The 25769-nt window shown below is 43.2% G+C and overlaps 1 protein-coding gene across 4 annotated transcripts in view; it reads left to right on the forward strand.

The window, feature by feature from the left end:
* KANSL1 (KAT8 regulatory NSL complex subunit 1) overlaps nucleotides 1-25769 on the forward strand; it is a 169247-nt gene that overhangs the window by 31828 nt on the left and 111650 nt on the right. The gene's annotated exons all lie outside the window — the stretch shown is intronic.

Below are 25769 nucleotides of genomic sequence, written 5' to 3' on the forward strand. Positions count from 1 at the left end.
TCATAGAAGGAAGAGGCAGTATTAGTGTGCGTGAAGTTTGGCTTGCTTGAACTGCATAATCCTGTCTTAATTATTACAGGGATTGTAGCTTATAATTTCTATAATGTACAACTGTATGTACAGTATTACATGACATATGACAGTGGTTCTCAACCAGGGATACACGTACCAGTGGAAGTATGCAGAGATCTTGCAGGGGGTACATCAGCTCATCTAAATATTAGCCTAATTTTACAAAGGCTACATGAAAAGCACTAGCAAAGTCAGTATCAACTAAAACTTCATACAGACAATGATTTATTTATGTTGCTCTATATACTATATCAGTGTTTCTCAACCTGGGGGTTATGATTTATTTTACAAGTATATGGTAAAAATGAGACAGTAAGCAATTTTTCAGTAACAGTGACACTTCTTTGTATTTTTATGTCTGATTTTTGTAAGCAAGTTTTTAAGTAAGGTGAAACTTGCAGTATGCAAGACAAATCAGCATCCTGAAAGGGGTACAGTAGTCTGGGAAGGTTGAGAACTACTGACATTTGGGATCTAATTGAAGGGCCCTTCATGAAGTTAGGGAACTGTGACTAGTTAGGGCATCTAGATATTTCAAATCCAGTACTGCAGTTGGTGTGTAACTTTTTTGTCTAAAATTGCTCTTGGGTTGGATCTGCCCCTTCAAACTGAAGTATTCTGTTCTAGCAATGGAGATCTCGCTCTTCACATTCTTAGCCAGGATGATGTATTTATGTATCTGACATAGTGTATTCAGGTTCTGCAGAATCTGGGTTTTGGTTTTTTGGTTTTTGTTTTTTTAAAGGAAAGCATTTAGCCCGAAAATATGTGAAAAGTATAAACTGATGCATTGTTGTAGACAGCCTGAAACAATAGCTCTTGAGAGCTCTGAACTCCACCTGTTCCATGTTAATCTCATTGGCTGTCAACATGTTGTAAGGCTGTATAGTTAATGTGGACATTAACTGTAGTCATTGCTGACAATTTAAGCAGATGGGAGGGATTGGGAACTGTTGAAGGAAAAAATGGGGTGGGACAGGGAAGGAGTACAGAAGGAGGAGACAGTAGGGGCAAAGTAGTGGTTTTCCTAAAGGTTAACATTTTCCCATTCAAGTGATTGCTGATTGTAACGATAAGGTACTAACCAGATAACAAAGGCTATATTGACGGGTTTCAGAGTAGTAGCCGTGTTAGTCTGAATCCACAAAAAGAAAAGGAGGACTTGTGGCACCTTAGAGACTAACACATTTATTTGAGCATAAGCTTTTGTGAACTACAGCTCACTTCATCATTTTTTAGTCTCTAAGGTGCCACAAGTACTCCTTTTCTTTTTCCCAAAGGCTATATTGTAACCTGGTCTCTGTGCATACTTTCTGCTGACATCTATAAGAACATAAGAATGGCCATACTGGGTCAGAGCAAAGGTCCATCTAGCCTGTCTTCTGACAGTGGCCTGGCCTGTCTTCTGACAGTGGCCAATGCCAGGTGCCCCAGAGGGAATGAACAGACCAGGTAATCATCAAGTGATCCGTCCCCTGTTGCCCATTCCCAGCTTCTGGCAAAACCAAGGCTAGGGACACCATCCCTGCCCATCCTGGCTAATAGCCATTGATGGACCTATCCCCCATGAATTTATCTAGTTCTTTTTTGAACCCTGCTATAGTCTTGGCCTTCACAACATCCTCTGGCAAAGAGTTCCACAGGTTGACTGTGTGTAGCGTGAAGCAATACTTCCTTTTGTTTTGTTTTAAACCTGCTGCCTATTATTTTTCACTTGGTGACCTTTGGCTCTTGTGTTATGAGAAAGCGTAAATAACACTATTTTTTTTCTCCACACCAGTTATGATTTTATAGACCTCTATCATATCCCCCCTTAGTCATCTCTTTGCCAAGCTGAAAAGTCCCAGTCTTATTAATATCTCCTCCTACAGAAGCCATTCCAGACCCCTAATAATTTTTGTTGCCCTTTTCTGAACCTTTTCCAAGTCCAATATATCTTTTTTGAGATGGGGCGACCACATCTTCATGGAGTATTCAAGATATGGGTATACCATAGATTTATATAGAGGCAATATGATATTTTCTGTCTTATCTATCCCTTTCTTAAAGATTCCCAACGTTCTGTTCGCTTTTTTGACTGCGGCTGCACATTGAGTGGGGTTTTTTTTTGTTTTTTTTTCCCCAGAGAACTATCCACAATGATTCCAAGATCTTTCTTGCGTGGTAACAGCTGATTTAGACCCCATCATTTTATATGTATAGGTGGGATTGTTTCCAGTATGCATTACTTCGCATTTATCAACATTTAATTTCATCTGCCATTTTGTTGCCCAGTCTCATCCAGTTTTGAGAGAGCTTTTTGTAGCTCTTCATGGTCTGCTTGGGACTTAACTACCTTGAGTAGTTTTGTATCATCTGCAAATTTTGCCACCTCGCTGTTTACCCCTTTTTCCAGATCATTTATGAATATGTTGATTAGGACTAGTCCCAGTACAGACCCCGGGAGGACCCCACTATTTATACCTCTCTCCATTCTAAAAACTGACCATTTATTCCTACCCTTTGTTTCCTAACTTTTAACCAGTTACCAGTCCATGAGAGGACCTTCCCTCTTCTCCCGTGACAGCTTACTTTGCTTAACCTTTGGTGAGGCACCTAGTCAAAGGCTTTCTGAAAATTAAAGTATGTTATATCTACTGGATCCCCCTTGTCCGCATGCTTGTTAATCCCCTCAGAGAATTCTAGTAGATTGGTGAGGCATGATTTCCTTTTACAGAAACCATGTTGACTCTTCCCCCAACAAATTACGTTCATCTATGTGTCTGACGTTTTTTTTTCTTTACTACAGTTTCAACCAGTTTATCTGGTACTGAAGTCACACTTACTGGCCTGTAATTGCCACTTTTTATAAAGAAGTGATCTTGGCATCACATTAGCTATCCTCCAGTCATTTGGTAAACAAGATACAGTTAGTAGTTCTGCAATTTCACATTTGAATTTCTTCAGACCTTTTGGGTGAATACCATCTGGTCCTGATGTCTTATTACTGTTTAGTTTATCAGTTTGTTCCGAAATCTTCTCTAATGACACCTCAGTCTGGGACAGTTCCTCAGATTTGTCATGTAAAAAGAATGGTTCAGGTTTGGGAATTTCCCTCACATCCTCAGCTGTGAAGACCAATGCAAAGAATGAATTTAGGTTCTCTGCAATGGCCTTATCGTCCTTTGAGTGCTCCTTTAACATCTCAATAGTTCAGTGGCCCGCAGGCTTCCTGTTTCTGATGTACTTTAAACATTTTTGTATTGTTTTTTGAGTTTTTGGCTAGCTGGTCTTCAGATTCGTTTTTGGCCTTCTTAATTATATTTTTACACTTCATTTGGCAGAGTTTATGCTCCTTTCTCTTTTCCTCCCTAGGATTTAACTTCTACTTTTTAAAGGATGCCTTTTTGCCTCTTGCTGCTGCTGCTGCTGCTTTTTTTTTTTTTTTTTTTTGTTCTTACTCTATTATTATTATTATTGGTTTCAGAGTAACAGCTGTGTTAGTCTGTATCCGCAAAAAGAAAAGGAGGACTTGTGGCACCTTAGAGACTAACACATTTATTTGAGCATAAGCTTTCGTGAGCTACAGCTGTCCTTGTGCCACAAGTCCTCCTTTTCTTTCTATTATTATTATTTTATTTTATTTGAGTTGAGCCTCTATTATGGTACCTTTTTAAAAAAAAGTTTCCATGCAGCTTGCAGGGATTTCAGTTTTGGCACTGTACCCCATTTTTGTGTAGTGCCCCTTCTGAAATTAAATGCTACAGTGTTGGACTGCTGTAGTATTTTTCCCACCACAGGGGTGTTAATAGTGACCATAATATAATTAAAATTTACCAAGCATTCTAGCTATATTCACCTTTTGGACTAGATCCTGTGCTGCATTTAGAACTAAATCAAGAATTGCCTCTGGTGGGTTCCAGGACTAGCTGCTCCAAGAAGCAGTCATTTAAGGTGTTAAGAAACTTTCTCTCTTCATCCCGTCCTGAGGTGACGTACCCAGCCAATATGGGGATAATTGGAAACTCCCTAGTATTATTATTGAGTCTTTTATTTTTATAGCCTCTCATCTCCCTGAGCATTTCACAGTTGCTAAAGCCCTCCTGGTCAGGTGGTCGCTAATCTATCGCCTACTGCTATATTCTTATTGTTCGAGCATGGAATTACTGTCCATTGAGATTCTGTGGTACAGTTTGGTTCACTTAAGATTTTTACTTCATTTGATTTTACGCTTTCTTTCACATATAGTGCCACTCACCCGCCAGCATGACCTGTTCCATCGTCCTGATATATTTTGTACCTTGGTACTACTGTGGCCCATTGATTATCTTCATTCCACCAAGTTTCTGTGATGCCTATTATATCAATATCCTCATTTAATACGAGGCGCTCTAGTTCACCCATCTTATTATTTAGATTTCTAGCATTGGTATATAAGCACTTTAAAAATTTGTCACTTTTTAGCTGTCTGCCATTATATGATGTAATTGGATGGGACTCTTTTTTTTTCATTTGACTGTTTCTCATCAGATCTTACCATTATTTTATCATCTTCCATTCTTTCCTCTTTACTAGGACATAGAGAATCTCCATCAGTAGATCCTCCCCTAAGGGATGCCTCTGTCCGTACCATGTGCTCCTCTGCACTTGTCGGCTTTCCCTAGCCCTTAGTTTAAAAACTGCCACATATTTTCATTCTGTTTTTGCAAAGTTTTTAGTTTCTTCTATCTATTCTGTTTTGGTTCTGGCCTCATATGTCATCACTATGTGGAAATGTTTGCAATTACTTTACTAGGAACTTCCCTGAAGGTTGTCTATCCCATTTCTGTAGTGGGGGGGGGGGGGGGGGGGAATCCTGCACAGATGGTGATTTTGCTGGGGAATTGCTGACCTTATAATACTGCTTCTGACAATATTCTCAAATAGGATTCTCACTTGCCTATTCTCTACCCTTCAGAGTTTGAGGGGGTTTGTTCTGGGTTTGCTTTCAGGGTGCTTGCGTAGCCATTCCTGATCTGGAATAATGGACTCCTCTGTCTTTTTTTTAAATGAAAATTAGTGTAAATGTAGTGAAATGTTTAGCAAAACTCTTGCTTCCTTCTCTTGAAAGGAACTGGTGGAATGTTTGGGGTCATTGAGGTACTAGTGACTGACTGCATATCAGTAGGGCACAGCTCTTGAGCCTTGTTTGTGTTGGAGACTCGAGTCCTAGGTGTGAGAATCCTGCAGGAAGGTAAGTGAATTTTTTTTTCTTTTCAGTCTCTGCAGAAACTGGGATGTCTAAAAGAACTCTTAAAATATTCTTCAAAACAAGCTTATTATAATTATACAAGCAAGCAGAGCTTTGCACAGATCCTTGAATAAAGATAGTTTGGTGCAAACATACTGAAATGTCCCCTTTTTGTCTTGTACAAATTACCAGTCTGTAATTACTGCTTAATTTTTCCTAAGGGTTCTAGTTTTCAAGGTGAGAATTGGTTTCCAGATTGCCATTTTCATAAATATGTTGCTTACTAGAAGAAGTTATGGTTATGGCTCATCTCCTATGCATATCTGGATTTTCTTTAAGCTATGCAAGTCTTCATTTGTCCTGTCAAAAGCTGTAAATATGGAGTGGGAGACCCAGTGCAGAGTTGCTTTTAATTTAAACTCTGAAGTTGTGCTGCTTTTCTGCCCTGCTGAAGGCCACCTGTCTGAACCAGTGGGCTGCAATTTCTCTTGCTTCCAGAGTTCAAAATAAAATTAGTCATTCAGAGCTTTTTGGGAGTCACTGTCCAGTCTGTGCAGCTTCTAAAGGAGGATCTCTAACAAGCACTACTATCTACCAAGGCTGTGCACAGCCTGGAATCCCGTGCTCTGGCACTATGTGAGGATCTCTTAAGCCATGTCTACAGTACAAACTCTGGTTGATTCAAGTTATGTCCACATATTGCTGCTGAATTTTATGCGTTGCTCAGTCACATGCATACTTGGCTGCTTGCATTGGTGCTGCATGTAATTACCAGCAGTGCTTATTGATGCAAAGTACAGTGTACTGAAGGTAGGTATCCCAGTGTGCCATATGCTGCTCTCCAGTACCGTGCCTTTTGGGAAACTTTCATTATGTGTTTTGGGATAGAAAGTAGTGCCCAGGAATTGCCGGGAGTTAAGGAGTCAGGTTCCCAGTATGCAACGTTCTTCATTCCATACAGCCATCCATTTTCCATAATTTTTGCACCTTTTTTTAGGAATTCCCAAAAACATGCGCAGCACTTTTCAGTGTCTGCTATCCCTGTTGGAAGCCTGGAGTCTGCGGAACTCTGTGCTGTTCTCATGAGCTTTGCGAATACAGGATGTGATATTCAACCTGTGCCTGTAACAATGGGGGACATGATTTCTTCAAGGACAGTTTGAAGGACCTGGTGAAGATGATTTCAAGGTTGTTGTTGGTCACTGAGCAGCTGCAGACCGTACAGCACTGCTTCTGGGCTTGAGAAATGAGCACTGACTGTAATGCAGGTTTGGGGCAGTGAGTAGTGGCTGCCGAACTTTGGATCCTGGATCTGTGTGCTGAGCTTACTCCAGTCCTCCGTGCAGGGACACCAGAGTGAGACCTGCATTGACTGTGATCACCACTTACTTCTCCACTATCTGGAAGCTTGCAGTGCTGGATTGTTATCTGTCGGTTGGAAATCATTTTGGAGGCAGAAAATCCACAGTAGGGGATGTTGCCCTACATGCTTGCATGACCATTAATAGAATCCTAGAAGATTAGGGTTGGAAGAGACCTCAGGAGGTCATCTAGTCCAACCCCCTGCTCAAAGTCGGACCAACCCCAACTAAATCATCCCAGCCACGGCTTTGTCAGGCTGGGCCTTTAGAGGTTTTTAAGGATGGAGATTCCACCACCTCCCTAAGTAATCCATTTCGTGCTTCACTACCTTCCTAGTGAAAGAGTGTTTCCTCATATCCAACCTAGACCTCCCCTGCTGCAACTTGAGACCATTGCTTCTTGGTCTGTTATCTGCCACCACTCAGAACAGCTGAGCTCCATCCTCTTTGGAACCCCCCCTCAGGTAATTGAAGGCCGCTATCAAATCCCCCCTCGCTCTTCTCTTCTGCAGACTAAATAACCCCAGTTCCTGCAGCCTCTCCTCATAAGTCATGTGCCCCAGCCCCCTAATAATTTTCGTTGCCCTCCGCTGGACTCTCTCCAATTTGTCCACATCCCTTCTGTAGTGGGGGGACCAAAACTGGATGCAATACTCCAGGTGTGGCGTCACCAGTGCTGAATAGAGGGGAATAATCACTTCCCTCAATCTGCTGGCAATGCTCCTACTAATACAGCCCAATATGCCTTTGGCAACTAGGGCACACTGCTGACTCATATCCAGTGGACGAGAAGCTGTAATCCCCAGGTCCTTTTCTGCAGAACTGCTGCTTAGGCAGTCGGTCCCCAGCCTGAAGCAGTGCATGGGATTCTTCCTTCCTAAGTGCAGAGTCCTGTACTTATCTGATGAGGTTCAACAAAGACTTCTTTTGGCCGAATCCGCCAATTTGTCTAGGTCACTCTGGACCATTTCCCTACCCTCCAGCGTATCTATCTCTCCGCCCCCCCCAGCTTTGTGTCATCTGCGAACTAATTAATCCCATCATCCAGATCATTGATAAAGATGTTGAACAAAACCGGGCCCAGGACTGACCCTTGGGGCACTCTGCTTGATACCGGTTGCCAACTAGACATCGAGCTGTTGATCACTACCCATTGAGCCCAACAATCTAGGCAGCTTTCTATCCACCTTATAGTCCATTCATCCAGTCCACACTTCTTTAACTTGCTGGCAAGAATACTGTGGGAGACCGTATCAAAAGCTTTGCTAAAGTCAAGCTATATTACATCCACTGAGCCAGTTATCTCATCATAGAAGGCAAGCAGGCTGGTCAGGCATGACTTGCCCTTGGTGAATCCATGTTGACTGTTCCTGATCACCTTCCTCTCCTTCAGGTGCTTCAAAATGGATCCCTTGAGGACCTGCTCCATGATTTTGCCGGGGACTTGAAGTGAGACTGACCGGTCTGTAGTTCCCTGGGTTCTTTCTTCCCTTTCTAAAATATGGGCACTATATTTGCCTTTCTCTAATAGTCTGGGACCTCCCCCAATAGCCACGAATTTTCAAAGATAATGGCCAGTGGCTCTGCAATCATATCAGCCAACTCCCTCAGCATGATTGGATGCATTAGATCTGGACCCCCTGGACTTGTGCACGTCCAGCTTTTCTAAATAGTCCATAACATGTTCTTCCACCACTGAGGGCTGTTCACTTCCTCCCCGTACTGTGTTGCCCAGTGCAACAGTCTGGAAGCTGACCTTGTCTGTGAAGACCGAGGCAAAAAAAGCATTGAGTACTTCAGCTTTTTCCACATCATCTATCACTAAATTGCCTCCCCCATTCAGTAAGGGTCCCACACTTGGCCTGACCACCACCTTGTTGCTAACATACCTGTAGAAACACTTCTTGTTTCCGTTCACAGCCCTTGCTAGCTGCAACTCCAGTTGTGCCTTGGCCTTCCTGATTACACCCCTGCATGCTCTAGCAATATTTTTATACTCCTACCTAGTTATCTGTCCAAATTTCCACTTCTTGCAAGCTTCCTTTTTGAGTTAAAGCTCACTGGAGATTTCACTGTTAGCAAATATGGCAGGCGACCAGCTTAGCTTATTCTTTCTGCACTTTGGGATGGTTTGTTCGTCCGCCCTCCTTAAGGCTTCTTTAAAATACAGCCAGCTCTCCTGGACTCCTTGTCCCTCATATTAGCTCCCCAGGGGATCATGCCCATCAGTTCCCGAAGGGAGACTGAGTCTGCTTTTCTGAAGTCCAGGGTCCTTATTTTGCTACTCTCCTTTCTTCCTTTTGTGAGGATCCTGAACTCAGCCATCTCATGGTCACTGCTGCCTAGGTTGCCACCCACTTCTACTTCCCTTACCAGTTCTTCCCTGTTTGTGAGCAGCAGGTCAAGAGGTGCATGGCCCCAAGTCGATTGCTCTAGCACTTGTACCAGGAAGTTGTCCCCAACACTCTCTCCAAAAACTTCCTGGATTGTCTGTGCATCGCTGTGTTGCTCTTCCAGCAGATGTCAGTTCTTCTCTCTCAGGGCTTGTCTACGTTTACAGCAGTGCAGCAGCAGCATAGCTGCAGCGCTTAGTGGAGAGACAACCTATGCCAACATATGCTTCTCCTGTCTGCATAGGTACTCCGCCTCCCTGAGAGGCACTAGCTATGTTGATGGGAGACGCTCTCCTGTTGACATAGCGCTGTCTATGCTGCGGGTTAGGCCTGTCTAACTAAATCACCTAGAGTGATGTTGTACTAACATAAGTTTGTAGTGTAGACTAGGGCCAAGTCAATATTCATGGCTCAAAAACTGAGGTAGTATAGGAAAGTGAAAATGACTATTCTGTCTTCATTGCTCAGGCTGACAAAGGTGCATAGGCAGTGAAAAGTATCTGACTCCCATAACACTGGCAGTTTTTGCCTCTGCAGCACTTGTTCCCTCTTGTAGCGATCTTGTGTTTTTTACCTCTCTTGCTCTGTCATCCTCCTCTTATTTTTCAGTTCTGTACGTGACCTAGACAAGCTTAATTCTGCAGCCCATGGCCTTCACAAGGGAATGGAGCGATATGGTATAAAGGAGGTGGTATTTGTGTGAAAGATCAAGTGGCGGGGAAAAAGTGAAAGCTGCAAGGGCAGAACTTCAAAGGGGCTTGACAGAAAAGGAAACCAGATGGGATGCTGATGACCTGTAAAAGTCAGAGATGGTGGGATTAGTGGTACTGGTGAATGGAATGGAAAAATAGACAAGGAGAGGGAAGGGAAAGTAAAACTATTAAAAGGGGAGAACAGAAAGCAGCTGGGAAAAGAGAGAAGCCACAATCTTTGAACCCTGGGTTTGGTTAGAGCTATTTGTGATGTTAGCACCTGAGCTGAAGTGTCAATGTCTGGGTTGGGGGCTAGATCCAGCTTTTTGGAGAATTGGAGGGTCCTTCAAGCTGCATAATCACTACATTGTAAAAAAAAAAAAAAAAAATTTGTAGACTGCATGGTTGCAAACCTAGCATTTGACCTAGTTGTAATTGATTCAGTGGCATCTGCTGCATCTTGTAGGGCGCATGAAACAACTCCTGTGAACTCTTCTCCCCTCCCCCCACCACTCTCCCAGTTCATCATTGGAATTTTTAAAGCCTAATGACACAACTATTTCATTCCTGATCACTTTAACAAATATGATGGGGAAGAGGGTGGGAGTGACTGACCTATTTGGACCAACTTGGAAATGAATGAAATAGCTGTAAACTGAATATGCTGTTGCATAGTGAACTGTAATGCTGCAGAATAAATACTTAGTACGTCTTCAAAGAGCCTTGCAAATATTTACCCATCTCCTAGGAGCAGTGTAAAGATTAATATCAGCCACGTGTTATCAATACTGAGGTAGAAAGGCGGAGTTCAGAATGAGGATCAGAACACGAGTTCCTGTTTCAAATCCTGTGCTCAGACCACTAGTCTGCTTTCCTCTGCTGCAGAGCAGCCAGCATGAATCTTGTTTTTAAACCACGATTTGAGGACTTCAGTAGCTCAGACATAGGTGAGAGGTTTTTTGCAGGAGTGGGTGGGTGAGATTCTGTGGCCTGCGTTGTGCAGGAGGTCGGACTAGATGATCATAATGGTCCCTTCTGACCTTAGTATCTATGAATGGGATTTGAGTGTGATGAGAGATTCAAGATAGATAAAAGAAATAAAGAACTGCTATATCTGCCCTTTGTTCAGCCTGATTGCATAGTGACCCCCTTCTGACAACAAAAATTACTACACAACCCCAGGAGGGGTCTGAGCTGAGCCCCACTGCCCCGGGAGGGGGTGGGTGGGTGTGAGGAAGCTGAAGTTCAAGGGCTTATGTTCTGGGTGGGGGGCATGTAACCTTAGTCCTGGGCGGTGGGGCATGGGCTTCAGACTTGCTGGGGCCCAGGGCCAACACCAGCCTTAGCGACCCCATTAAAATGGGGCCATGACCCACTTTGGGGTCCCAACCCATAGTTTGAGAATGCCTGATCTAAAGTCCATGAAGGTGAGCCTACTTTATCACTGAACAATGAATGAGATGATTAAAGTGTGTGCGCGCGCACACACATACACACACACACACACACACACACACACACACACACACACACAATGTATGTGTGTATATATATGTATGCGTGTGTGTGTGTGTGTATATATATGTGTATGTGTATATATATATATATGTATATATATGTATGTGTGTGTGTATATATATATAGGCTGTATTCTACCATTGTTGAGTATACAAAAGTCACTCTAATATCCGTGGAAGTCTGATTTGTGTGGTGTATATAGTCATGACTATATACCCTAACACAGATTCTAATTAAGTATGATGTTGGCTCTCTCAATAGAATGAGTTTGACACATGAGTTAAATTCCATTTATCTGGGAGCCATGTACAGCTTTGTTTTGGGTGTGGGGGTAGCTTGCAAGAAGGTGAGCACTGGAGATGTAATGTTGGGTAACACTGCTGTTTATTGCTGGGCATGGAACTAGGTTAGTGGAGCAGGTAGCTGTAAAAATGCCACAATGGTAGGTCACCCGCCTCTGGTGAGAGGAGAGGTTAATGGTAGAATCAGGACTCTTCTATTGCATGGAAGCACTTTGTCTCTTTTTCTCCTGCTAAAAACCTTTTCCTGCTAGTACTGTTGGCGGGAGGTGAAAACTGGCAGTTTATGGGCTTAATGTTTAAAATATATAGCTTGTATTTGCTGTTTCTCTAAAAATGCAGAGGTATATTCTAGAGATTCCATTTCCATACTAAAATACTTTGGCTTTTGCCACATTCTAATATTTGGTTTCAGAGTAGCAGCCGTGTTAGGCTGGATTCGCAAAAAGAACAGGAGGACTTGTGGCACCGTAGAGACTAACCCATTTATTTGAGCATGAGCTTTCATTAGCTACAGCTCACTTCATCGGATGCATTCGGTGGAAAATATTTGCCTCTTTCCCTTGTTCTCCCTTTCTGCAGCAGATGTTTTGGTTGTACTAGCTCAGCCGCAGTGCTGCACTCAACTTCCAGCTGGGGGGAAATGTTTTTCTTGCTAAACTGGCACTCCCCCAGCAGATTTTTCCACAAAGTATGTTTTGGGCCCGCTCTGAGTATGGTGAGTCTGATTTCAAAAGCTTGGCAGGCGGTACAGCTTTCCTGGGCCATCTTTGGCTAAAATGCCATAGCAATGCAGAATGGGGCTTCTTAAAACAAAACACAAAACCAAAAAACCCCCACATGTTACTTAGGTCTCACTTGCTACATCTTTGAATGAAATGGAGAAATTTTTTTGCAAGTGAAAGCGTGTACATTCAAACCAGCATTTTGGCTGGGATGTAGAAGCAGAAACTGGCACTGTATTTGAGTTTATGCTGAGGTTGATTTAAGTGGCTGTAGAGTTGTTCACTTTTTCAGCATTACATTGACATCACTTCTGATGATGGTAAATTTGAGAAGAAGTGAATGGGCTTTTTTTTCTTCCAGCTGTGTGTAAACTAGAAAGGCCAGCTACTCCTGACATACTGATCATTCTTTAATGAGATTCTGCAAAAACAGCAGACTGTGTTTTTTCCTCTAACCTTACTCATCATAGAGAATATTAGTTTCGGAACATTGTCTAAGTATTTACTTTAATAACTGGTGTATAGTTTGTGCTATGGTCACCCTGTGGTGGTGGTGGTTGCTGTACAAAAGCCTACTATAGATAAACAGGTGTATTTTTGTCAAAATTAGCAGATACCCCGAGCAGAGCCTCCGAAGAACTGAACATAATGGAATCCCAGCCTCTGTTATGTGACTAGTGATGTGGGTGGGGACAGCAGTGTATGGTGGTCTATTAATGGGGTGGGGTAAGAATGCAGTTTGTTTTGAATAGGTGGAAAGGAGAAGCACAGATGCCCCAACTCTATTTCCTGTGTCACCAAGGTAGTTTTGTCACCAACGTTCTGTCACAAGCAGACCATGTAAAAGTTGGAATTGGGCATCTGAGGCTTTTTCCAGGTGATAGCTCTGAAAGTAGGTTAGTGGAATTACTGTGGTAGTATGTAGTCTGTTTTTGCAATTAGCTACTTGTGATTAAGCAGGGAGAGAATCATGATAGCGGTTTCTCTTGACTCTTCTGCTGGTCACAGAGCAACGCTTTGTGGCTGAAGCATTTGGCCAGATGGCTCTTCAGTCTGTGGTGCTCAAATATAACAGGGAGAACTCAGTATTAGTATGACACTTGTTAGGAGAAACCCTTGTAATGGAGTAGTTCATGGGGAGGTCCCCATCATCCGATTCCTTCTCTTCTGCTTAAGTAGATGAATTTATGCTGCTTCACCTTGTGAATATATCCGATGGAAATGACATGAGAACAAAATTCCTACTCTGAACCATTTAATTTCCCACCACTAAACCTCAGAATGTTCATATATGTAACTGGAACTCTTAAGAGACATGTCACTTGGTGCTATGTGCAAAAGTGTCCTTTCTCACACAGTTTTTGTCATTCCGTTTATGTAGTAGTTGGAGACTTTGCTCTAGGTAACTGTTGGAGTTGTGAGTCTCAAATGCAGTGGATTATTCTGTGCTGGATTCAGTGTGTGGATGGAATCTGTCTAGTTGACATAAAGTTGGTTGGCACTTATATTTATACAGAACATACATTTAAATTGCCAGTTAACAGTCAATTCAACTTCTTCAAATGTCTCTGTCTTCAAATGGTCAGAAGTCAACACTTGAATTTTGAGGCTAGCCTGGATATGACATTAAAAACTGGTACTTAAAAAAAAGTGTCCCAAAGCTGGACAGAGACTCAGCATGAATTGGATATAGAAACTTAAAAAGAAATCTGACTTGTATTTGTTTGTTCAAACACTTCTTCATGGGTGTAATATGCTCATTTTGACATAATACACTCACATATAGTGGTGCGTTTTGGTTTTTTTTAAATATTCTTAAGACATCTGACCACCAAATTCTTAGGTCTTTCTGCTCTTGATTTTTTTTCTTAGTCTTTCTCTTTGTCTTGCACTTGTGACATTTCAGTAGTTTCCATAGCAACAGATAAGGATGTAAGTAACAAGTTACCGTTTAAATATTTCATTTGTATAAAGGAGAACTTTTCAGAAATATTAATTGAAGGAAATGTGAATTGGAGGTACGTGTAAAAATTAAGAAACTAGATGGATGAAAGTGGCAAGCTTTTTAGTGCTATAGATTCATCTCTTCAATTTGCATTTCAAATTGCATTTCAAATCTCCTGCAAATGTTTAATTTCACTGCCTAAGGAAACCTAATGGCAAAGTTTTATAGAGGAGCCAATATCTGTATATTTTTAATCTTCTGCAATTGGTTTCACAGGTTGGTTTTTGTACTGTGGACCTTTGCTGCTTCTTGCATTCAGTCTCTAGTATTGGGTGAAAACCATTAAAATCTTACCAATGTGATCAAGGTGCACTTTTCAGTGTAGCCCATTCACACTTAGAATTTAATTATTTAGCGCACCTTTTCTGACCAAACCCCGTAACAGATACGCAGCCTGTACAGTTTTTGTTAATCTTGTCTAACCAAGAACCCCCTTTGGGTTTAAAAATGGACAGTTCTATTCTAAACTACTTGTCATGGGACAGCAGCCCATACAGCATTCAAAGCCATCTAGGTTTAGTGAGCTCTCCGGTGGCTGTAACTTAATGACAGATATTGAGCTTTTGCTGCTTCGGTGCTGGCAATACTGCATTGCATTATCACATCCAATCCTGATCTGGGTAAGAGCTCAGATTTTTGTGTAGAAGCTTTTTGTCCTACAAATGTCACAAAGATCGTTTCCTACAGAAATGGGAATTAGAGAGCAGTATGTGCATGCACATAATTGTAAAATGGCTTTATTAACTGCAGCAGTTTGGCTGACTAACTTTTGAGCTGTGGGATTGAGATTGGAATTGTTATACTTGGGCAAAGCCAATGGCCCATTTGGTTCAGTATCCTGGCTGACAGTAGTGACTACCCAAATAATTTGGGGGAGGGGAGGTGGGAGTACAAGAAACCCTATACTAGACAACTTTGGAATTAATGGCCTATAGAAGTTTCTTCTCAACCTCCTCCTTTAGAGGTTGGCTGATGCTGTGAAGCATGAGTGTTTGAATCCTAACATAAGTGTGGCTTGTTTGACTATCCATTTAAACATTTAATTCCCCGAACTCTGCTGAGCTCTTGGCCTCACTGGTAACTTGTGACAAAAATGTCACTACAAATGAGTTTCCTAGTTAATTATGCTTTGTGACCCAGTTCTCCACATGGATGTGGTGGCCACAAAGAGCTGGTTACAGCTTCTTGATCCCTAGTTGCCTGGTCCTGCTAAAGCGCATTGGGGGTGTACTGTAGCTTAATTGTGGAGGATGAGGTGTAGTGATGCTCTTCTCCACTATTTTCCCTCCTCATGCTTGTACTTCTGCATAAGCTAGCATAGGAGGTGACTGTGCTGCTTTTTTACTTTGGTGGCAGTTCCTTCTGTGCAGGGATAATCTCTCTTCCTGGTTCAAGTTCATTTTACATTCTGTGGCACAAGGAAAATTTAACATCCAGTGTTCTAAATTTGGTGTCATTCAATTTCATTGAATGTCCTCTTGGTTCCTCTGTTATGAATGAGAGTAAAAAGGAGCACCCAGTTATTCTCTCCTTTTCTTTATTCCGTCTGCATTGTCAGTCTGCTCTTTCACATGTGGTGTTCGTGTTTTATTTTTTATTTTATTTTTTTTTTTAAATACTATTGCTGAGGGCAGGCTGCTGGACTTGGTTCCTCCTGGGTCCGGTGGCTTAATTATTTTTCAATTTTTAAAAATTATTTCTACACTACATGATACTGGCTCTAACTGGTGTGGTTACTTTGGAGAAGGAGCACTGAAGAGACACTGGGTCTTCTGTAGGTTTCGTAATCATATATGTGAAGCAAGAGCTGTGGCATAACGCAGCATTTTGTGATATCGGTTCTTTTTCGCATCACCAGTGAATGACAGAAAATAGTTCACATGCTATTGGGATTAGAACGGACACAATAGAAAATAACTTAAACTTTCAATGCACTGGTCATCTTTCCGATTTCAAGACCGATTAAACTGATGGGTATTTGAATATAATCTGTATCTGTATTAAATATTAAAAACAAGTGAAGACCTGATGGCCCTAGACAACTCTCTATTTGTGCACTTCACTTATGATTTTGCAAAAGTTTATTGTTCCTGTGCTGGTCAAAACCTGTAGCATTCTAAATACAGCAACTCAACTGGGTTGAGTTCTGTCCAGCCACTTAAAGAAAATGCTACAGGATGACAACTCATTGTGCCTAAAGAAGGTTTTCCATACCCAGCCCTTTCGTTCTTTGCAGCTGGAAATAGGCAGTGACCCCAAAACTAGCTAACTCTTAGATTATTTATTTAAACTATATTTAATGATATTTTACCTGTGTAGTTTGAGATCCTGAGATGGAACTTTACAGCACTCTTATGTTCTCTTTATACTTCTGGTGTATTAGGTTTTAAAAATTCTTATTAATTGGCTTATTAATTTTATATGATCATTTTAAAAACTTTTTTCCTGGATGCAGTTTGAATCCCCTTCCCCCAGTGGCCTGTTCCATTATCAGCTGTCTGAATTGTTATTAACCTGAAATAGCATCTCTCTCTAGCTGTGGTTATGTATCTGTGCACTCTTCCCCCGTCTCTTTTTTTTTTGTTTGGGCAGTTGGTTTGTCAAACACCCTTAGTGTCTCATATAAATCTGTGTGTTGGCTGGCTTGCTGTGTTCATGTCTGGGGCTCTGTGGTATAAGATGTCATAGTTATTCCTATAATTTTTTCTTCTGGGTACATGTGCATGTGGGTAATGAATCCTTTTTCACAATGGTATCTTTAGTAAATAAGGAGTTTTCATAACCTGGCCTAGTTGTCATGATACAATCTTATTGTTTCTCTGGTATAACCAAAACATGCATATTATCAAACACAAAACAAACTTGTGAAACCAAATGGGTTTTTGGTCTGTTTTAGGGGTAACTTGCAGTGTGCCTAGCTTCTGTTTCAGAAGTATTTTGTAGTTTTTGGATTAAAATACTTTGATCCATATTTGAATTTGCCTGTAGTTAGTTTCCATTGTGCCTGTCAGCCCTGCTTGGCTTGTCTCTATTGCCAAATAAGACGACTAACTCTCTTTGTGCCTAAGTAAGTGAATCCTAAGTCATCTATGGTAAAAAAAATCAGATTTGCTTGTGCCTTTTATGATGTTTACATTGAGGTTTAGTGGGAAAACTGCCCTTTCAGCTAAATGGTGATCTGCTCTGTCTGTCCATGCATGATTTTTAATGGATTCAGAAACTAATCACACTTTGTCATGTACTGTTTGCCTTCTCCTTACCACCCCCCCACCTCACTTCTCATTTCCTCCCCTTTCTTTTTTTGGAGGAGGTGGGGGAGGTCATATTTTAATAAACTTGGTAACTATTCCCTCTTCGAGTGATTGCTTATGTCTGTTCCACAATAGGTGTGCGTGCTTGCCACATGCACCGGTGCCGGAAGTTTTTCCCTGAGCAGTACCCGTAGGGGGGAGCTCCTCCCCCCCCCCCCCCCCCGCATGAACCCTGGAGTGGCGCCTGCCTGGCGTGGTATGAGGAGGGCTGCGCTCCCCCCACCCTCAGTTCCTTCTTGCCGCCAGCGATGGTGCGTCGGAACTGCTCTGCTCCAGCTTTGCTGCATCTTCTCCCCAGAACTCTGTTTGTTCAGTAGTACCTGTACTCGGTTAGCTAATTCAATTAGTTTAGTTAGTCATGGGGTGCGGGCCGGGGCATGCCCCGCGCCCCAGGCTTTAAGTTGTGCTGCTCTTGTAGGCGCTCTATGCCAAGGAGGGACCTGCATGCGGATTGTCTGTGCTGCTTGGGAGAAACCCATATCAGCAAAAGGTGCAAGATCTGCAAGTCTTTTAAGCCCCAGACTAAAAAAGAAAGGGACATTAGGCTCCAGGCCATCCTGATGGAGGCGGAACTGGCCCGGACCCTGGCACGCCTCTCCGAACCGCTACCCGGCACTGCAGTGTCAGTACGTGGAGACCCTCCGGTACCATTGTCCAGTTGGCACCACTCCCGTCCACGGGGCATGCCAAGAGGACCGGAAAGACTCCATCTTCACAATGGCACTGAGGGAAGTCTGGGACAGAGGCTAGGCCCATGTCGGGTAGTCCTGGATCCCCATTGGGCCCTAGGCCTCCGACTCATGTTGAGCGGAGTAGCCCGGCCCCTTCGGAGCAGGCCTCTCCGGATGTCCGGATGCCATCTATGCGTGAAGACCTCCCAGGTAGCCAGGGACGTCATGTCCATGCTGGTGCCCGGAGCGCCGCCGATTTTGGCCTCACGCTCCAGAGGCAAGCCGCTTCTGGGATCACCGCAGTTGACACTGGCCCGGTACCGGTCTCAGTCAAGGGAACATTCCCCTCACTGCCCAGTGACCGTTCAGGGCTCAGTCCATGTGGATCGCCCTCGACGCCGGCCAGACTGTCCGGATGGGTGCTGTCCGACCAGGACTCCTGGCACCACTTGTCTTCGCAAAGCAAATATCCATGGGACCGTGGTGGACGTCTCGCAGGAGTACCGCAGTCAGTTGCAGCACAATCTTCGCCGCCATTCCTGCTTGGACTCTTGTTCCAAGTCTCTGCCAAGGCACCGTAGCTCTGGGCGTTGATTCCCGGTGTCTCGCCAGCGCGGGTCCACCCATCAAGGCCATTCACGGAGCAGCTGCTACAGTCGGTTCCGTCCTCTGCGTTGAGATCGCGGTCCCGTGGCCGATGTAGATCTCGGCACCGCCGATACTCCCAGTCCAGAGGCAGTAGCGGATCATACACCAGCCTGGCCTCCCTTCATAGCCGCCTGTTTATAGGCCAGGCTAGCCAGCCTGAACAGCCAGCCCTGCCAGTGCCTCAGCAAGCGCAATGGCACCAAGCGTCGTGGCTGGCCCAGTGGTACCAGTGGGCACCGTGGCCTCCGGCATGGCCCCCGGTGGGGGCTCGCTCAGTGGCTGGGGCCTCAGAAGCACTGTCGGAGTCCATCTTTAGACCACCAGAAAAAAGGTCGGTGGGACCTGTGTCCTTGGTACCATGCCCGGAGTCCGACCAGGTGGTGGATCCTCTGGTGCCGGATGACACCCAAAGCACCACACCGGCCTCGCCCCGTCCAGAGGAGCTGATTGCGGCCCTGCCCCCCTACGTCCCGCAGGAGGACTGCCGGGCCCGCCAAGACCCCCCTATAAAGGGTGGCAGTGAGCCTCCACCTCCAGGCTGAGGAGATGGAAGAGCCCTCAGACTCCCTGTTCAATGTGCTGTCCCCTTCAGCACCGGGCAGGGTGGCCTTTTTTGCCACCCCTTCATGGAGCAGCAAGAATGTCAAATGCCCTGTGGCAAACACCAACCTCGTTGGCTCCCATCTCTAAAAAGGCGGAGCGCAAGTACTTTGTACCCACGAAGGGACATGAGTATCTGTATACCCACCCGGCGCCCAATTCCTTGGTGGTCGAGTCGTTCAACCACAGGGAGTGGCAGGGGCATCCTGACCCCCCAAGAACAAAGACTCTCGGAGGCTGGATACTTTTGGGAGAAAAATTTTAGTCGTCAAGCTTTCAGCTACGAGTAGCAAACTATCAGGTTCTCCTGGATCGCTACGAGTTTAACCTCTAGGAATCTCTCCCCAAGTTTGAGGACTCCTTCCGGGAGCGCAATAAGCAGGAGTTTAAGGTGCTCATGGAGGAAGGGGCGACAGCCGCAAGGGCATCCCTGCAGGCAGTGTCAGATGCAGCGGACACGGCCTCACAGTCCATGGCCTCAGCGGTGTCCATGAGAGATGGGCGTCATGGCTTCTGCTCTCTGGGCTCTCCAGTGAAGCGCAGTCGTCAATGTAGGATCTCCCTTTTGACGGGAAGGCTCTGTTTGCTGAGGAAAGAGAGACAAGGCTGCATGGCATGAAAGACTCCCACATGACCCTCCAGACCTTGGGCCTCTGTCTCTCCTCCGGCAAAACCCAAGTTCGAGCCACAGCAGGCTCCTGCCCTTGCTGCCCTCCCGAAGTACGAGTCCGCCCACGAAAAGCAGCGGGACTATAGAAAGCGCCTGCAGCGGCAATCCCGGTCTGCCCCCCAGCCTGGGTCATCTAAGGTCAAGCAGGCGGGCAAAAGGTTTTTTAACGGGATGCTTGGGGGTACCCCGCCAGTTCTCAGCAGGGACCTACCCCCAATAAATCTCACTTTCTTCATTCAGTTGTGTGCTTTACTCCTGGAATGGTCGCAGCTCACCTCGGACCTATGGGTCCTCAACACCCTTCAGTTTACCTCTTCCACCCCGTCCCTCCTGGGGGACCCCTCTCATTAGGCTCTGCTCAAGCAGGAGGTGGGGGGGCTCCTGGACCTACATGAATAGAAGCTCAGACTAAATGTATACCCCAAAACAAAAAAAGAGAAGGTGAGTGAGGTAATATCTTTTATTGGACCAACTTCTGTTGGTGAAAGACAAGCTTTTGAGCCATGCAGAGCTCTTCTTCACATCTGGGAAAGGTACTCCCCGTGTCATAGCACCCAGACAGAAGTTGGTCCAATAAAAGCTATCTTCCCCACCTTGTCTCTTTCTAATATCTTGGGACCAACATGGCTACAATTACACTGTAGCCAAAACAAAAAAGATAGGCGGAGGACCAAAAAGAGTGTTGATTTAGCCACGGTGACAGAGTAATGGAGGCTGTTAAAGGCAAAAGGGAATTATTTAAAATTTGGAAGTCTAATCCTGATGAGGAAAATGAGGAGGAGCATGTATTTGGCCTGCCGCCTTATATTTTTACACTTTTTTCTTGCTACAGTTTATCAATAAGTACATTAGAAGCAGGAAGCCTGCCAAATAAGCCTGCGGCCATTAGATGACCAAGGTGTTAAAGGAACACTGAAGGAAGGACAAAGCCATGGCAGAGAAGCAAAGGATTCATTTAACATCAGTCTGCTCTGCAGAGGATGTGGGAGAGGGAGCCACATCAAAGCTGTTATTTTGGGGCGACAAACCTGAAGTACTGTCCCAAATTGCTTCCATAGAAGAGGTCTTAGAACAAACTGATAAACTAAACAGTAACAAGTCAGTAGGACCAGATGGTCTTCAGTCAAGAGTTGTGAAGGAACTTGTATATGAAATAGGTTACATTCTTCAATTAGTACTTCTTCTAGCACTGAAATCCTCTTTGCCAGATGACTGGAAGTTTAGCTAATGTAACCCTGGCTTTTAAAAAGGGATCCAGAGAAGATTCCAGCCTGTAATTGCCAGTAAACTTTAATATACTGGGCAAATTGGTAGAAAACTATGGTAAAGAGCAGAATTAGCAGACTCCCAAACAGGATGTTGGGGAAAGAGCCAACTCTGCTTTTTGTAAAAGGAATTATGCCTCACTAATCTACAAGAATTCTTTGAGGTACTCAAGCATGTGGGTAAGAGCGTTCCAGCTAATATATTGTACTTGGGTTTTCAGAGAGCCTTTGTCAAGGTCCCTCACCAAAGGTTCTTAAGGAAACTAAGTAGCCATGGGATAAGAGGGAAGGTCCTCTCATGTATCAGTAATTGGTTAAAAGATGGGAAACAAAGGGTAGGAATAAATGGCCAGTTTTCACAATGGAGAGAGGTGAATAGTTGGGATGTCTCATGGATCTGTACTGGGACCAGAGCTGTTCAACATTTTTATTAATGATCTGGAAAAGGGGGTGAACAATGAAGTGGCAAAGTTTGCAGCAGGTATTAAAATTACTCAGGATAATTAAGTCCAAAGTGGACTGCGAGGAGTTAATGGGATCTTACAAAACTAGGTGGCTGGGCAATGAAATGGCAGATTAATTTCAGTATTGATAAGTGCAAAGTAATGCATGTTGGAAGAAATAATCCCATCTATACGTACAATGATGGGTTCTGAGATAGCTGTGATCACCCAGTTATCGAGAGATCTTGGAGTCACTGCGAAGAGTTCTCAAATGTCTGCTCAATGCGCAGCAGCAGTCAAAAAGGCTAACATATTGTTAGTCTTTTTTAGGAAAGAGAAAGTATTACAGCGCTACTATATAAATCCATGGTGAGCTGATAGCTGGAGTACTGTATCCACTTCTGGTTGCCCCACCTCACAAAGGATATAGTGGAACTGGAAAAGGTTCAGAGAAGGTTAACAGCTGATCAAAGGTGTGGATTGACTTTCATATGAGAGATTAGGGCTGCTCATCTTAAAAAGACCACTAAAGAGGGATATGATGCAGATCTATAAAATCATGAGTGGTGTGGAAAAAGTGAATAGAGAAATATTATTTACTCTTTCACACAATGAAATTAATAGGCAGCAGGCTTAATACAAACAAGAGGGAGTACTTCACACAATTTACAATTAACCTGTGGAACTCATTGCTTTAGAATGTTTTGATAGCAAAAAGTATAACTGGGTTAAAAAAAACAAAACAAAACTGGATAAGTTCATAGGTCCATCAGTGGCTACTAGCCAAGGTGGTCAGGGGGACAGCCCCATTCTTGGGACAACCCTAAACCTCTGATTACCAGGAACTGGGAGTAGAAGGTGGTGTGGATCACTCTAGAATTGCCCTGTTCTGCATACTACTCCTGAAGCTCTGATATGGATGCTGTTGGAGGCAAGATACAAGGCAAGATGGACCCTGGTCTGACCATCATGTCAGTTAAGTTCTTGTGAAGGGTCAGACTTCCCTGTTTTGGGTCTTGAAATCACTTTCTACTAGGGTTTCAGCTTCTTTGGCTGAAACTAGGCAGGACTGAATGCAAGAACTACTCTGTACAGTCTTTCTTACAGGTTAAGAGAAGGGGGGCAAAATGTGTAGGGATGTATAATGGGCTCTTTGAAGCTGCTTCTCTGACTGTATTGCTTATGTGATGTGTTCAAATCAGCTTACCAAAAGAACAGAAATAGGAATTCTTATCTGTTCACAGGACTTCTGGATCTCAATATGTCTTCGAGCATCTCATTCATTTCCACAAATCTATTTCACCAGTTTTTAATCATGATTTAAATCCGCAATCAGGAAACCTAGGTTTAAATAATTCACCTTAATCTCATTTTGCATTTGTACTTGTTAGTTATTTTCCTAAAGAAAGGTTGGTTGTCATTTGTTGACAACCATTAAAACATGGATTGGCCTATCTATCTATATCTATAGCCTTTACACTAAATCTGGTGCTTTATTTGCTAGTCAGCAGGACACAATTGTATCTTAACTCACTCATTCTTAATTTTTATATTTTTGTTAGAAAATGGTGAATGCTGCATTTCTGTCCTAGATTAATTTTTTTTACTTGTGATTTGTCAAGTTCTGTTTGGATAGTAATTCAGATTCAATTAAGTGCACAAAACCAGCATTTTACATATTTTAATTAAATAAAACTATCTTTATGCTGATACATAAACTTTTTTCCTTTACCAAAATATTGCATTTAGAACTAACTGAATTATTAAACAAGGGAAGCATTATCTGTAGTTAGTGAATTGAACTGATTGTTTCTTGTCACCATTCCCTTCAAGGTTTTAGAAGTAGTAGATCTCATCCTATCACACCTGCTTGTTTTAATTCTGAGATTGAAAGAGGGAAAACAAGCTTTCCTGCTCTTTCAATTCCCATTGATTACTTAACATTGAATAAACTATTCAACTCATTCAGTCCAGTGACTAAACTGAAATGAAGAAAATATTCTTTTTATCTGCAGAAGAGGCTACTGATATCAAGAGCTGGTTTAGCACTTCAAAAAACCTTGGTTCCTCAGATGCTTAGGGTGACTTCCACCAATTAAGTAGTTTGGCTTTCTTTAAAGCTTGGCAGCAAACATGCACTTCTTAATATTATTCTTTAAATTATTTTAATAGATGGTAGTAAGTTTAGGCTGTAACAGATTGACACTCAAATTTATTTACAAATAGGTTTGTTTTAAAAAAAAGTGGTGTTTTTTTTAAAAAAAAAATCTGTTTTAGTGTTGGCTACATTAGGTTAGATACATCCTAGAAAACCAAAGCAGGAGTTGGAGTTATAGTTCATAGTTTGTGTTCTTTGTTTTGTTTTTTTTTTGGCACGTATAGCTTATAGTTAATTTCCTATAGAGATATTGAGTGGAGAAGAAAGCATTTGACAGTTGAGTCTAATACTGGATGGTGCTAGCATTCATTGGCAGTGAGAGGAACTACAACCTCTCCACAATGAAACAATGCACTGTGATATGCAGCAGTGCAATAAGTAGGTAAGGATCTTCTTCTCTTCTGCTTTTGGTGTATTGAGCTTGGGCCGGTCATAAGAACAGGAAAGAACATCAGATGCCTGTCATCCTCAGTGATATCCTCATCAGTGATTAGTGCTGACAAACAAGGAGTGGACCAGTCCTTGTTCTACCCTTGTTTTGCTTTACAGTATGCCTAGAGCTATGAAATGTAAGAATACATATAGCAACTTCACTTAGACTTAGATTTTTCTCTTGTAGTCTTAGTGCTTTTTTTGGATGTCTGCTTAACGCTGACCAGCTGATGTGTGACTTCAGTTACTTTTGTATCATTTGCAACAGATTTTAAGTTGAGAAGGAAAATTCTGCACCCTGCCCAGCTTCTCATTATAATCTAGCTTTTGAATGTGCCACTTTCTCTATTTCAGTTAGTTATTGGAGAGATTTTTAACCATTTCAGTGGAAAAATAGCAGCCTTGGAGGCAACACCGGGGGGGGGAGGGGGGGCAGCGCCTGCATCTTGGTTATAGTTGTTACTGACTGTGCCAGGATGCACTAAGTGAAAAAAATTATGGAATTTAGAAAAGCCTGAGAATCCTACAGCTTTATGGAATTGAAAATGGATGAATATCTTTGATAGCTCTGTAGTTAGTTAATAAAAATTGACCTGGGAAGACATGGATCTTACATGCTAATAAGAGGTTTTTTTTATTTTTGACCTCTGGATGCTGCTTGAACACACATACTTCTTAGAAGATGCTGTGTTTTAAATAAAGAAATCTGTTTCAATCACTGATGCTATAATAGATGTAGGACCTTACCAAATTCAGGGTCCATTTTGGTCAATTTCAGTCATAGGATTTTAAAAATAGTAAATTTCATGATTTCAGCTATTTAAATTTGAAATTTCAGTGTTGTAATTGTAGGGTCCTGACCCAAAAAGGAGTTATGGGGGAGGGTGGGGGTTGTGGTACTGTACCCTTACTTCTGCACTGCTGTTGACGGCGGTACTGGGCACTTGAAGAGCAGTGGCTGCTGGCTAGGAGCCCAGCTCTGGAGGCAGAGCTCCTGCCAGCAGCAGCGCAGAAGTAAGGGTGGCCTGGTATGGCATTGCTGCCCTTACTTCTGCGCTGCTGCTGGTGGGGCACCACCTTCAGAACTGGGCACCCAGCCAACGGCTACTGTTCTCCAGTCACCCAGCTCTGAAGGCAGTGCAGAAGTGTAAAGGTGGCAATACCCCCTAAAATAATCTTGCGACCCCCTGCAACTCCCTTTTGGGTCAGGACCCCCAATTTGAGAAATGCTGGTCTCCCCCATGAAATCTGTATAGTATAGGATGTAAACACACACAAGACCTGATTTCATTTTGTG

The sequence above is a fragment of the Natator depressus genome, chromosome 27, assembly GCF_965152275.1.
Source record: "Natator depressus isolate rNatDep1 chromosome 27, rNatDep2.hap1, whole genome shotgun sequence".
NCBI lineage: Eukaryota > Metazoa > Chordata > Testudines > Cheloniidae > Natator > Natator depressus.